Here is a 12,339-nt window from a genome sequence, read left to right on the forward strand (position 1 = left end):
TTTGTAAAAATTTACTTTTGAGAGATGATCTAAGGATTTTTAACCCTATTTTTACTGTACTGTACCCTGCATCTCACAAACTTGTCCTTTTTTTCTATGATACTGTAAAACTGTAAAGCAGTCAGTACTGTTAACAAAATGAAAGCACAATGTTCAGGGACATACAATTTGTTAATTGTACAGTATACATCCTAAAATGCACTGTACTACTGTATACAATAGTGAAATGGCTTATATTGGTTGTGTCACATCATTTAAAACAGGTTAAATCCATTTTAAGTGGTTGTGTTTAATAAATGACATGTGTTGTAATTGATTGGTGCCGCTTGTGTTTACTAGTATGCATGACATGTGCATTAGAGTGAAGAATGTGTTTTGAGAATGAGTATGTGTTTGGAGTTTTGCTAAAAAGTCTAAGTGAGATCTGCAAATTGTGTTTTATGATGTGAAATGGTTTAAGGTATTGACAAAAGACTGCACAATTAGATAAATGAGTTCAGGCAACTGAGAACTTTGTTCAGCCAATGGGTTTTAGTATTAAGAAAAACTGTTATTTAATCACTACACTGTAAAAAATGGCTGTGAAATCTACAGTTATTTACCGTAGATTTCACAGTTACATTACTGTATAAGATTTTTACAGTAGAACAATTTAAAGTTTACAGTGAGACTGTAAAAATCACAGTAATCCAAGCATTACAGTTGAAATCACAGTAATCAAATCATTACTGTAAAAAATCACAATTTAGCCACTATGGTACTGTAAATAGTAAAGTAAACTACTGTAATTTTCCTTTTTTTATCATATCTTTCTTTGTACCCCTTTCACATGGACAGCCCCAGATTATTGTTGTTCAGAATTCATTACTGGAATATGATATAAATACTCAATGGTGAGTAATATTAATAAATTAAAATGTGTCATGTAACTTTTAGTTTGAGCTTTCTATTCCATACAATATATAATTTTTAAAGAATTCACATAAGATTCCAAGAATATATATATAATATATATTGTGACTGGGTGTTTAGGTGTAAAATGGGTGTTAACAGGGCAATAAAATATTAAAATATAAGCTTTATCTTAAACTTCTCCAAAGTCTTTCCTGACATGGTCTAACAATATAGGCTTCATAAAAGCATAATTTTTGAAGATATAATCCTCAGATCTCGCGAGATTAAATATGTCACGAGATTTCTCGTGGAGGTGAAATACTGGCCGTTTCTCAAACAAAAGGCTGCATCCTTAGGAGGTCGCATTTGTAGACTGCATACGTCATAAAGACTGACTTATTACAGAATTAACAATTATAACGTTTTACACTATTATATTTAGTTAATCATAAAATGTTGTAATATGCTTATGACTTGGGAATGTAATGCTCAGTTAACTGAAATAAACCAGGCTTGATGACGTATGGAGCCTGCATATGCGACCTCTGGAGGCTGCAGCTTTCTGTTTTTATTTTTGAGCTTATGTATCTCAATATTAATAACATCTGATTGATTTTGAGTTTTGAACTTGAGCCAAAACTCTAAAGCGTGTCTATTCATAAAGACTTTTATTTTGGGTAGGCTTTTATTTTATGTCATGTGCATTACTTGCCAAAATTGGTGCTGTCTGGTCAACTTATAAATACGTATCATTGTTTTTTTTATATATATTTACAAAAATCTGTATTTTTTTCTTCGGAAGCAGCTGCAGGAGAGATAAACGTGCAAGTTTTCAGAGCTGTTTCTGAGCTGCAGGGCGAAATCAAAGCGCCGGCGGAGTGGGCGGGGTTTACGCAACCCGGTCTGGAAAGTTCAATCTGTGGGAAAAAAGCGCGAAAGAAGCAACACTTGAATTTCTGACTCGTCGTTAGTGACAGAAAAGCTCCATTAATTCTCAAATTAACGTTTCTTTACACACGACTTTGTCTTGTGGTTGTATTTATTTTTGCCTGAGAGGAATTCAGCGAAAAGGTTTCAGTGAGGACTCCGACGGAGACGTTTTCACAGACGTTAATAACATACTATTACTCAAATGTATCTTTCTTTACACACGGCTTTGTCTTTTGGTTGTAACGTTATTTATTTTGTTTTCGTCTTTGTGTTGATATTTCACTTTTTGCCTGAGAGGAATTCAGCGATAACGTTTCCGTGAGAAGTCCGACGGAGACGTTTTCACAGCCGTTAACGTTAATATATTTTTCCCACCCGTGGCCTCTGCCGGAGTATCCATCTTGGAATCGCGGATCCGACCTTCACCAACTGCTTATACCTTTTATCGAGACTTCCAGAATATAAGTAAGTACATTTACTATCACTACTAGGAGCAAAAAGTTCAGTGCCATAACGTTAACGTTACAAATTTTAGCTTGCCATAAAAATGAATTACGTACTCGTGCAAGCACTGTATTTTCACCACAACTTCAATTACTGCATTTGTTCGTCATTTGAGCATACACAGAAATCTAGCTAACTTTAGATTTCCATGTGGCGTCGCAAAATGCTTTGCCACTTTTGTGACGCGTGGTGCCGTTTAAAGCGTTTAAATGTACCGCTTTCACAAGAAGACGGCTAAAAGTGGCCGTGACGTTAAGACTGCGTCGAATGATTCTGACTGACTAGCAATTAGTTATGGCTAATCAGTCTTATTATTTCGATTTAAATTAGATCAATCTACCTTTCTATGTAACATACTTATAACAGTTATGATTAGTCTTGAAGAAAAAATATTTATGACTAACTTTTAAGACTATTAAAATTTTATGCAACCGGCCACAGGACTTAAAAGGAAAATTGATGGAGTGTTGTAATTGATAAGGTTATTGTGGTACTTAGTTAATTTTTTGTGTGTAAACATGCACAAACCTTCGGAGCACAACAAATTTTGGTGCTTCATTATATTCATTATCAACCTTGTTTCAAGTAACTCTTTGCTGTCATAGGCGAGTACCACTCCCGCAGACGCAGAGGCCCATCTGTCTCTCCCAATCACTCCAAAGATCATCATGGTCGGTAAGTTTCACATTTAATTTTAACGAATCCTTTCAATGTATAAGGCACAAGCAAAGCAAAGTTTCTGGAAAACACTAGTGAATGTGTGTTGTGTCATTCTCTGCTATGCACCAGTCAGGAAAAGCATCACTTCAAAAAAGTAAGTTAAGTGGAGTAATCTAAACTTTAGTAGCCACCTATAATGTTGTGATTGCTATTTCAGATAGCTTGCTATGCCTGTTTTCACTCATTGTTATTCTATCACCAAACCAGTTACTGCTGCTTAAAGCGATATTCCATCGTTTTGTCATATTAAACTATGTTATTACCTTAACTAAGAAGAGTTGATACATACTAGTGGTGGGCGATACTGCAAAATTTGGTATCGATTTGATACCAAATACATATAGGGTCAGTATTGCCGATACTAATATAATACTTTTTACTTTAAAAAATACTTTTGTGTAGGGGAGAGCAGTATGTAATTATTTCTGAGGTGAATGAATGATCAATTCTTTAGGGATTATTTTTTTTATTAATGTATTGAAGTCCACAAAAGTATTAGTTATTAGGAACTGTAGAATGAATTCTGTACAACCTTTTAAAAAATAAAGAATAACAATCTCTCCCTTTTTTCTGGTTTTAATAGCAAATAAAATAAAGTAAAATAAATTGCACACAATTATTATTTTTTACACAGTATTATTATTTAGAGCCGTAAAATAGCCCCACACAATGCTTCTCTTCCTCTTGGCCATCCTGATCTCTCACTCAGTTCGCTGCTTCTCGGCGCGTTGTGTCAGTGAGTCACGTGATGACACAACAACGAATTGCAGCAGGAGGATGAGGAGTAGCAAACTGGGCAAGGATGTGAAAGCAGCGTTTGCTCAGGATTGTAGAGTTAGGAGACATGAGCAAAGTACAAGAACGTAGAATAGAGATATTTAAATTAATTTTTTTTTAAATTAATATTTAAAGTATCTTCAATTACAATTGTATCGATCTGATACCAATACCAGTGTTGGCATCGATACTATTGATATTTAGATCGATCCGCCCACCCCTAATACATACTCTATCATCTTAGTGGGTGCACTTAAGCAATGCGGCGCGCGGCAATATCTTGGTAGCACTTAGCTTAGGCCAGTTCATTCAATGGTACCAAACAGAGATGAAGTTAGAAATGACCAAACATATTAACGTTTTTCCTATTTGAAACGAGTAGTTATACGACCAATATGGTGGCACAAAATAAAACATAGCGCTTTTTAAAGCGGTTTAAAAGGGTAACTATAATGTATGGTGGAATAGCACTTGTTGAAGTACTTCGACTCAGCGCAGTAAAACTCTCCCTCTCATTATGAGAAGGAGAAGGGGAGCAGATTTTTCAGGTGTGACTTTTTACTTCGCCAAGTCAAAGCACTCCCAAAAGTACTATTCTGCCATACATTATAGTTATAGTTACTTTTAAAAGCGCCACGTTTTATTCTGTGCCACCATATTTGATCGTATAACTACTCATTTCAAATAGGAAAAATGTTGATGTGTTTGGTCATTTCTAACTTCATTTCTGTTTGGTACCATTGAATGAACTGAGCTAATCTAAGTGCTATCAAAGTGTCGCCGCGCGCCACAGTGCTTACGTGCACGCACTAAGATGATAGAGGTATGTATCAACTCTTCTTAGTTAAGGTAATAACATAGTTTAATATGACAAAACGATGGAGTATCCCTTTAAAGGATTAGTTCACCTCAAAATGAAAATTTCCGAATAATTTACTCATCCCAATGCCATCCAAGATATCCATGTCTTTCTTTTCTCAGTGGAAGAGAAATTAAGTTTTTCTAGGAAAACATTGCTGGATGTTTCTTCGAATAATGGACGTTGTTATCAATGTTTTGAAGTCCAAATCAATGCCGTTTCAAAGATCTTTGAAGTGCTTCAATGGGCTGTGCAGGATCCCAGCTATTAGGGTCTTATCTAGCGAAACGATTGGCCATTTTCTAAAAAAATATATATGGGAACTACGTCATCACGTTGAAAGGTCGCGCTCGATGTCGCCGGCCATCTTTGGGTATTTCCGGCGGCGATATCAAGCGCGACCTTTCAACATAATGACATAGTTCCCAGCTCAATCTGAACAATTGTAGTTAAAAAGTATATAAATTATATATATATATATATATATATATATATTTTTTTTTTTTTTTTTAAGAAAATGAAAGATCTTATCGCTAGATAAGACACTAATCCTCAGCTGTGATCCTGCACAGCCTATTTAAGCACTTCAATTGTAACCAACGTTTTAAAGTCCAAATCAATGCAGTTTCAAAGATCTTTGAAGTCCACTTTTAGAAGAAAAATCCAGAAATGTTTCCTCCAACTTAATTTCTCTTCCACTGAGGAAAGAAAGACATGGATATCTTGGATGGCATTGGGGTAAGTAAATTATTTAGACATTTTCATTTTGAGATGAACTAATCCTTTATGTACTGCTTCGAAGATATGTGTGCTCCCTGCCCTGTTTTTACAGTTTATGTGGACAAAATGTTTTATAGAATGTATTGCTATGAAATATAATTTTTGTGATGACTGTTTTTACTAAGGAGAAAATCCTGACTGCAAAAAAATGGATGCTGTCGATCGAGGGAAGGGTCGTAATCAGGTGGAAGCCAGCACAACACTGGAGTTTGTTCAGAGGTATTTTTTTATCTTAAATAGTTTGATTGCAGTGTAAAAGCAAATTGACAAATGAAACTCTGTTCAAAATCATCTTCTCCTTTTAAAATTAGGGCTGTGAACCAACACTGGTCTCACGGTTCGGCTACGATTACCATGCCATCGGTTCCGTTTAATTCGATATTACAGTGCATCGCGATGCACCGCATTATCAATTTTAGGTTTTTCTTCAAAAGTGATGTATGTGCTCACCTGTTCAAACAGTGACATTCCAGTAGGGAGTAAATCTTGTTTAATAAGAAAAGGAAAATCTGTCATATTTTGGATAAAAATAATTGGACCAAAATAATTTAGGAGCATAGTGCGCGAGTGACCGGCTGTTCTCAATACACTGAACAACAGCGCGATGAAGCGAAGCATACCATTGCTTTCACATGGAAAGCATGCAAGAGGACGGGGTCCCAATGTTTCACATGGAAAGCAAGGAAGAGGACGGGTCGCGATGTGAACATAAAATTATGACGTAACTTTATTCAAATTAGAGTGACGATTCACAACCAGTGAGCCAATCATTGAAATAGTGTGGGAATTTTCGGGAATTGCTGGATTTTAAGTGAGAGAGTCAAGTGACTCCTCCCAACAGTGCTAAAAATGTTATAGGCAGATATGATGACGCTACTGCAACGCGCATCAAGACAGATGAGCGATCTATTCATCAAGCCAACGCGCAAACTGTCGCATATCAGGGCTCAACGCAAATAATTTTTTATATGTGCCGGGTTGGGCCAGTGGTTCAAGTTTTCACTTGCCCTGGCAAAATTTTCACTGGCCCTAATAAAAAACGTTAGTGTCACATACTTAAAGGTGCAGTGTGTAATTTTTAGAAGAATCTCTTGACAGAAATGCAAAATAATATACAAAACTATATTATCAGTGGTGTATAAAGACCTTTCATAATGAACCGTTATGTGTTTATTACCTTAGAACGAGACGTTTTTATATACATATACTGAGGGTCCCTTTACATGAAGTCGCCATTTTGTGCCGCCATGTTTCTACAGAAACCCTTAATGGACAAACTTTGCTTACTAAGTTGTCTCCGATGACATGTTTGTCTGGTGGTGGTTACTGTAGCTTCTCTATGTGATTAAAAAACGAGGGGTAAGCAGTGGACTGAGCCGTTGGTTGCAATTCACCAGCACCTCACCACTAGATGCCGCCAAAATGTACACACTGCACCTTTAAAAGAAATAATTCAAAAGTCAAATATGATAATGAAATATGATTGTATACATATACCTGTACCTGTAAACTGACAGCAAACTGCGCAAAATATTGCATTGTTTCTTTCGTCGTGTTTTACCCAAGTCATGGCGCTTTTCCATTGCATAGTACCCCACGGTTTGGTTTAGTTTGGGTCGGGTCAGCTTACTTTCGGGAGCTTTTCCATTGGGTGCAGTACGTAGTACCCGATACTTTTTTTCGTACCACCTCGGTTGTGGTTCCAAGCGACCCGAGCTGATACCAAACGTGACGTGAAAACACCGGTGATCACTGATTGGTCTGAGAGAATCGTCACGTCATAGCTATAATGTAAAAGATTAGCTTTACCTCAATGCTAGCTTGCGCTGTCTCGAGCAAACATGTTGTCATCTGCTTTGCTTTAAGTTCCCAAACTCCCATTTAGCTATGAAAAACGTCCACATGTTGAGAATCAGTGACACCATAACAGTTTTTTCCAGACTTGCAGTTTGTGGCGGAACATTTGCGACGAGCACGTCAGCATTATATATGCTTAAATGCAACCTAAATGAGGCTCTGCGGAGCGCCGTCGGCTGATGCCGTGGGTGTTTGTACAGAAACTGTCATGTGAGACAGAGGTATAGTGATAAACGCGATGTGCAAACATCTGTTTGTGGTGGTAAATTTTTAATTTTGTGGTGGACTGAGAAATAAATAACTGTATTGGAATATACAACCACGCTCTTACTTGTATGATGTCACAGCTGTAGGCAGCGCAAATATAACGACACGCCTATATACACTCCCACTGCGAAGTGATACTAAACTCGATGGAAAAGCTAACCACGCCAAAGTAAGGTGAGCTGACACGACCCAGACTGGACTAAACCGTGGGGTGCTATGCAATGGAAAAGCGCCATTAGTGTCTGCTTCAAAGATGTTAAATAATATACATTGATGAAAATATATTTTAGTGACAGAGGGTGAAGCACTGGCCCGATCGGGCAAGTGACAATACTTTTTACTGGCCCGAACGTCTCTCATGCTTGCCGCGGGCCACCGGGCAGTCCTTTATGTTGAGCCCTGAATATGAAAGTGAAAGTAAGTCACGACCCACGGTTCGGCTCGCATGCGATTCTGGGATTAATACGCAAATTTAAAAAGGGAAAGTTTATCATTTGCACGTGTTTTAAAGGTTTGCAAATGTTAGCATTCAAGTGATTTGAAATAATTTAACCGCAAAAAGTGAGCAGCTTTATGTACACACGTGTGGTTGTATGTGTCCGGTCCAGCTTCAGTCAGACGTGATCAACCCTATGCCATTCAAAGATCAGGTGACTCATTTATAAAGCAAGGCTCGTAATGTGCATACGCCAGTTCCCACACAAAGGTTGTGATCTATAAAAAAACAAACTTGACAGGAGAATGTGTGCACCTATAAGCAAACTCTTGAGCTGTGCATACGCACATTCTGGAGACAAAGGGAATTGGTTGTGAATTTAAGTGAGATTGAAGAAAGTAAATGTCAGATGAATGATTATAAGTATAGATGCCACACACACATAATTTTACTCCATATAATACGTTAGATCCATGTTTTTTATGAAGATTAAATCCAGGTGTTATTTGTGCTTGTACTGAGTGATAATTGTTTTATATAGGCCTACATCTTTTTATAAAGTCTTAAATCAAAAATATAATCAAAAAATCACTGTCACATTATAAATGCAAAATTGCCAACAGGTGTGCATACGCATAGTTTTATAAATATTTTTGGCGTACGCCATTTTTGGCTTTTGACGCACGTAAACTTTTAGTAGGGATCCTACGCACAGTTTTATAAATGAGACCCCTGAACTCCCCTGAAGAGTTGCGCTACTGTGTCTAATACTGTGATGTTACGTGCTCTTCATTTGGGCCCCATCATGCCAAATGCAGCTCTTGCCTTGCCTATTCTCCTCTTTACATCCCTTTTTTGATCCGCCATCACTTGCTGGATCCCTTTGCGCCTGTTGTCAGTGCCTTGCCACATGATCTAGTCGACCTTTGAAGAGGAATGGTAATCGAGAAAGTAGACAGCCTTGACTAACTCCTGTTGAGATGTGAAATGCCTCTGTCAGCTGGCCTTTTATGTATGATTCTACATTGCTCTCTGCACTTACAGTTTTCATTAATTTGTACATATTGTCCCATCCACTAACTCCTATACTCATGTTCATAGGTTTTTAGTCAGGATTAATCCTGACTCCAACAAGTGCACTGCCAAGGAGCAGATGAGCAAGACAACAGGGAGAGTGGTGAAGCGGAAGACTTCATACATGAACCTCCATGTAATCTCCTTCATCAGGGACTTCAGGGAGTTCTATTTGCTAACTGACTAGATACAGGTGAGGTTCTGATAATAGCCTTAATGATAATTATAATATAATTAATAATAATTAATATATGAAGGTATTTTATAATTAATCCTAGTTTGACTATAATAATAATTATTATGGATGCACTGATACCGTATATCGGGCCGATACTGAGCTCAATGTACTCGTAAAAAAACGATTTGTGGTCCCTAAAGGGCGATTTATAGTCGTGCGTAGGTTCTACGCCGTAGCTAGCTCTGCGTAGCCTGACGCACACCTTGCAAAAATTTTAACAGCGCGTCAGTTCTACGCGGACCGCAAGCGCTGTGATTGGTCCACCAGAACCCCTCCCGTCAGGTAAAAAATACTGCGTCATATGTATTTCCGTTTGCGACGGTGAAAACAAAGAATGGCCAAGTTGAGGAGTGATTTAACTCAAACTGCAACAAAAAATCGCTGTTTATTTACATCATTCATTGCTAGTCTTCTCAAATTACACAACAAGTTGCTGTTTCTTCTTCGTTTGTGGCTTAACTTGCAAAGCTGCTTCTTCTTTGCCGTTCGCGCTGCTATTGTAGTTACACGCGTGGTTACTGCCTACCAGCGGCCTGCGCGCATGTTTGCACGTCAACGACGACGCAAAAGTATAAAGAAAACCGACGCGGAACCGACGCCGTTGCGGCTACGCCGTGGGACTTACGCACAACTATAACGAGGCCTTTAGAATCGATTTTGAACCGACCAAAAACAAAACAAAACCGATGAATTGAAAATTCAAATTTGTTTTACCCAGCCCCATTAACATAAAGCCGTAAAGTGTTTTCTGCACATAGACTACTTCGTGGCGGTGCGCCGAAGGATCAACACCGACTGCCTGCCACATTGCCTTTCGTTATTCATTTAAAAAAATGTAATAGTTTTAAAAGAAAATTAATAACTCTCCCTCCATTTCTCTCAGCTGCCAAAGCGATTTTTTTGTCCTGGTAAAGCCATTTGAGTGGTGTGATGTAGATAACTGCTGCACTTGTGTCACAATGGTAAAAGATCGAAAGACCGAAGTTCATGTCGAGCATTCAGAGATTTTTTCCCCCTGAATTATCGCTGGGTGTGAATTGTGCTAAACATTGTGCCTTATGTACTCTGAAAATTGTTCCGCATCAGCTGAAATAAAAACACTTTCAATAAATAAACTATCCAGTGATTAAATGTTTCCTGTGTTGACAAAAATCTTGTGCCGTGTCCTAAACTCCCGGGATAATAAAACGCGTGCCATAGTCCACTAATGACATGTCTGATTCTCGAAATAATGACTCCTTTAAACCAATTACATTTAATGAATAGTAAAAACAACTGATCTGTCAAACACTGAAATCACGAGCATCTGTATCGGTGTATAACAAATTGGTAACACTTTACAATATGGTTGCATTTATTTAACTCTAGTTAACTACATTAGTTAACATTAACTAATAATAAACTGCACTTCTACAGCATGTATCAATCTTTTTTAAATGTTCATTTCACCATTTACTAGTAGCCTACATTATTTAAATAAAAAGTTATATTTGTTAAAGGAATAGTCTATCCTTTTTCCATGTTAAACTATGTTATTACCTTTACTAAGAAGAGTTGATACATCCCTCTATCATCTTAGTGCGTGCACGTAAGCACTGTGGCGCACGGCGATACTTTAATCGCATTTAGCTTATCCCCAGTCATTCAATGGTACCAAACAGAGATAAAGTTAGAAGTGACCAAACACATCAACGTTTTTCCTATTTAAGACGAGTAGTTATACGAGCAAGTATGGTGGCACAAAACAAAACGCAGCGCTTTTCTAAGCGCATTTAAAAGAGGAACTATATTGTATGGCGGAATAGCACTTTGGGAGTACTTCGACTCGCCTGAAGATCCGCTCCCCTTCTCCCTCTCATAATGAGAGGGAGACGGAGAGGGAGAGTGTAACTTCGCCGAGTCGAAGTACTCCCAAAAGTGTATTCCGCCATACAATATAGTTCACGCACTAAGATGATAGAGGTATGTATCAACTCTTCTTAGTTAAGGTAATAACAAAGTTTAATATGGAAAAAGGATAGACTATTCCTTTAAAGAACACTCTACCTTTTTGGAAATAGGATTATTTTACAACTCCCCCAGAGTTAAAACAGTTTTACTGTTTTCTAAACCATTTAGCCGATCTAATGTGTTTTCTTCTTTAATTTCAGGTCTCCAAGGTCAGGGCATGCAAGAAGTCATAGACCTTTGTCAAGTGGCAGGGGAAGTTTATTTTCCTTTCTGTTTTAAATGTTCATGCAAATGTTAAATATTTTATTTTTTAATGTTCAATGTTTTATTTTATTTCAATATTGCCATAGTGTTATTCATTTCTCTTTAGAATGTGGTAATAATCAGTAATTTGCACGGCTGGAAAGTAGTTAATTTTTTAGACCATATTGTATCAATTTGCATTATTGTTAGGTCATAGCAACCAGTCATGTGGAACTAGTGAATGAACTAGTAACAGTTCGCTCTGTATGTTGCATGTCGTCTAATGTCCATTATCCCTTTATGTTGTACCTGTTTGGTCATCCTGTTCCCCAAATGATTTTAAATAAATAACTATTAACAATTTTCTTATTGTCTGCAGTTGAGTGCAATGTTTTAGAATATGGGTGATTTATTTTTTAAGGATGGCTAATATCTACTGTTTATAGTAATGTATTGCATACAATACATTAAAAACAGTGCTTTACTGTTTTTTAATTTATTGTATGCAATAAAGTACTATACACAGTTGAAATCACAGTATTTTTTATTCTACAGTAAAACCATCAATACTGTAAATAGAACTAAAATCACAGTATTTAATTGTTTTTGTTTTCACAGTGTACAAACAAAATACTGTAAATGTAAGTACAGTAACCTTACTGTAAAATGTATTCACAGTAACTTACTGGCAACAATTAGCCAGTAAGTTACTGTGAATACTACTAAAATCACAGTATTTAAATGTTTTTGATTTTACAGTAAATACATAAAATACTGTAAATACAACTAAAATCACAGTATTTAAATGTT

General features: G+C 37.0%; 2 long non-coding RNA genes across 2 annotated transcripts; both read left to right on the forward strand.

The window, feature by feature from the left end:
• The first annotated feature begins 1,942 nt into the window (after positions 1-1,942).
• LOC141363676 (uncharacterized) lies at positions 1,943-3,571 on the forward strand. Its single transcript, XR_012369181.1, has 2 exons — positions 1,943-2,289; positions 2,934-3,571. It is a non-coding gene; the product is annotated as an uncharacterized lncRNA (long non-coding RNA).
• Positions 3,572-5,463: 1,892 nt separating this feature from the next.
• LOC129444157 (uncharacterized) lies at positions 5,464-11,892 on the forward strand. The gene is made up of 3 exons (XR_012369182.1): positions 5,464-5,683; positions 9,126-9,291; positions 11,487-11,892. It is a non-coding gene; the product is annotated as an uncharacterized lncRNA (long non-coding RNA).
• The last annotated feature ends 447 nt before the right edge of the window (positions 11,893-12,339 follow it).

Source organism: Misgurnus anguillicaudatus, chromosome 4 (genome assembly GCF_027580225.2).
Source record: "Misgurnus anguillicaudatus chromosome 4, ASM2758022v2, whole genome shotgun sequence".
NCBI lineage: Eukaryota > Metazoa > Chordata > Actinopteri > Cypriniformes > Cobitidae > Misgurnus > Misgurnus anguillicaudatus.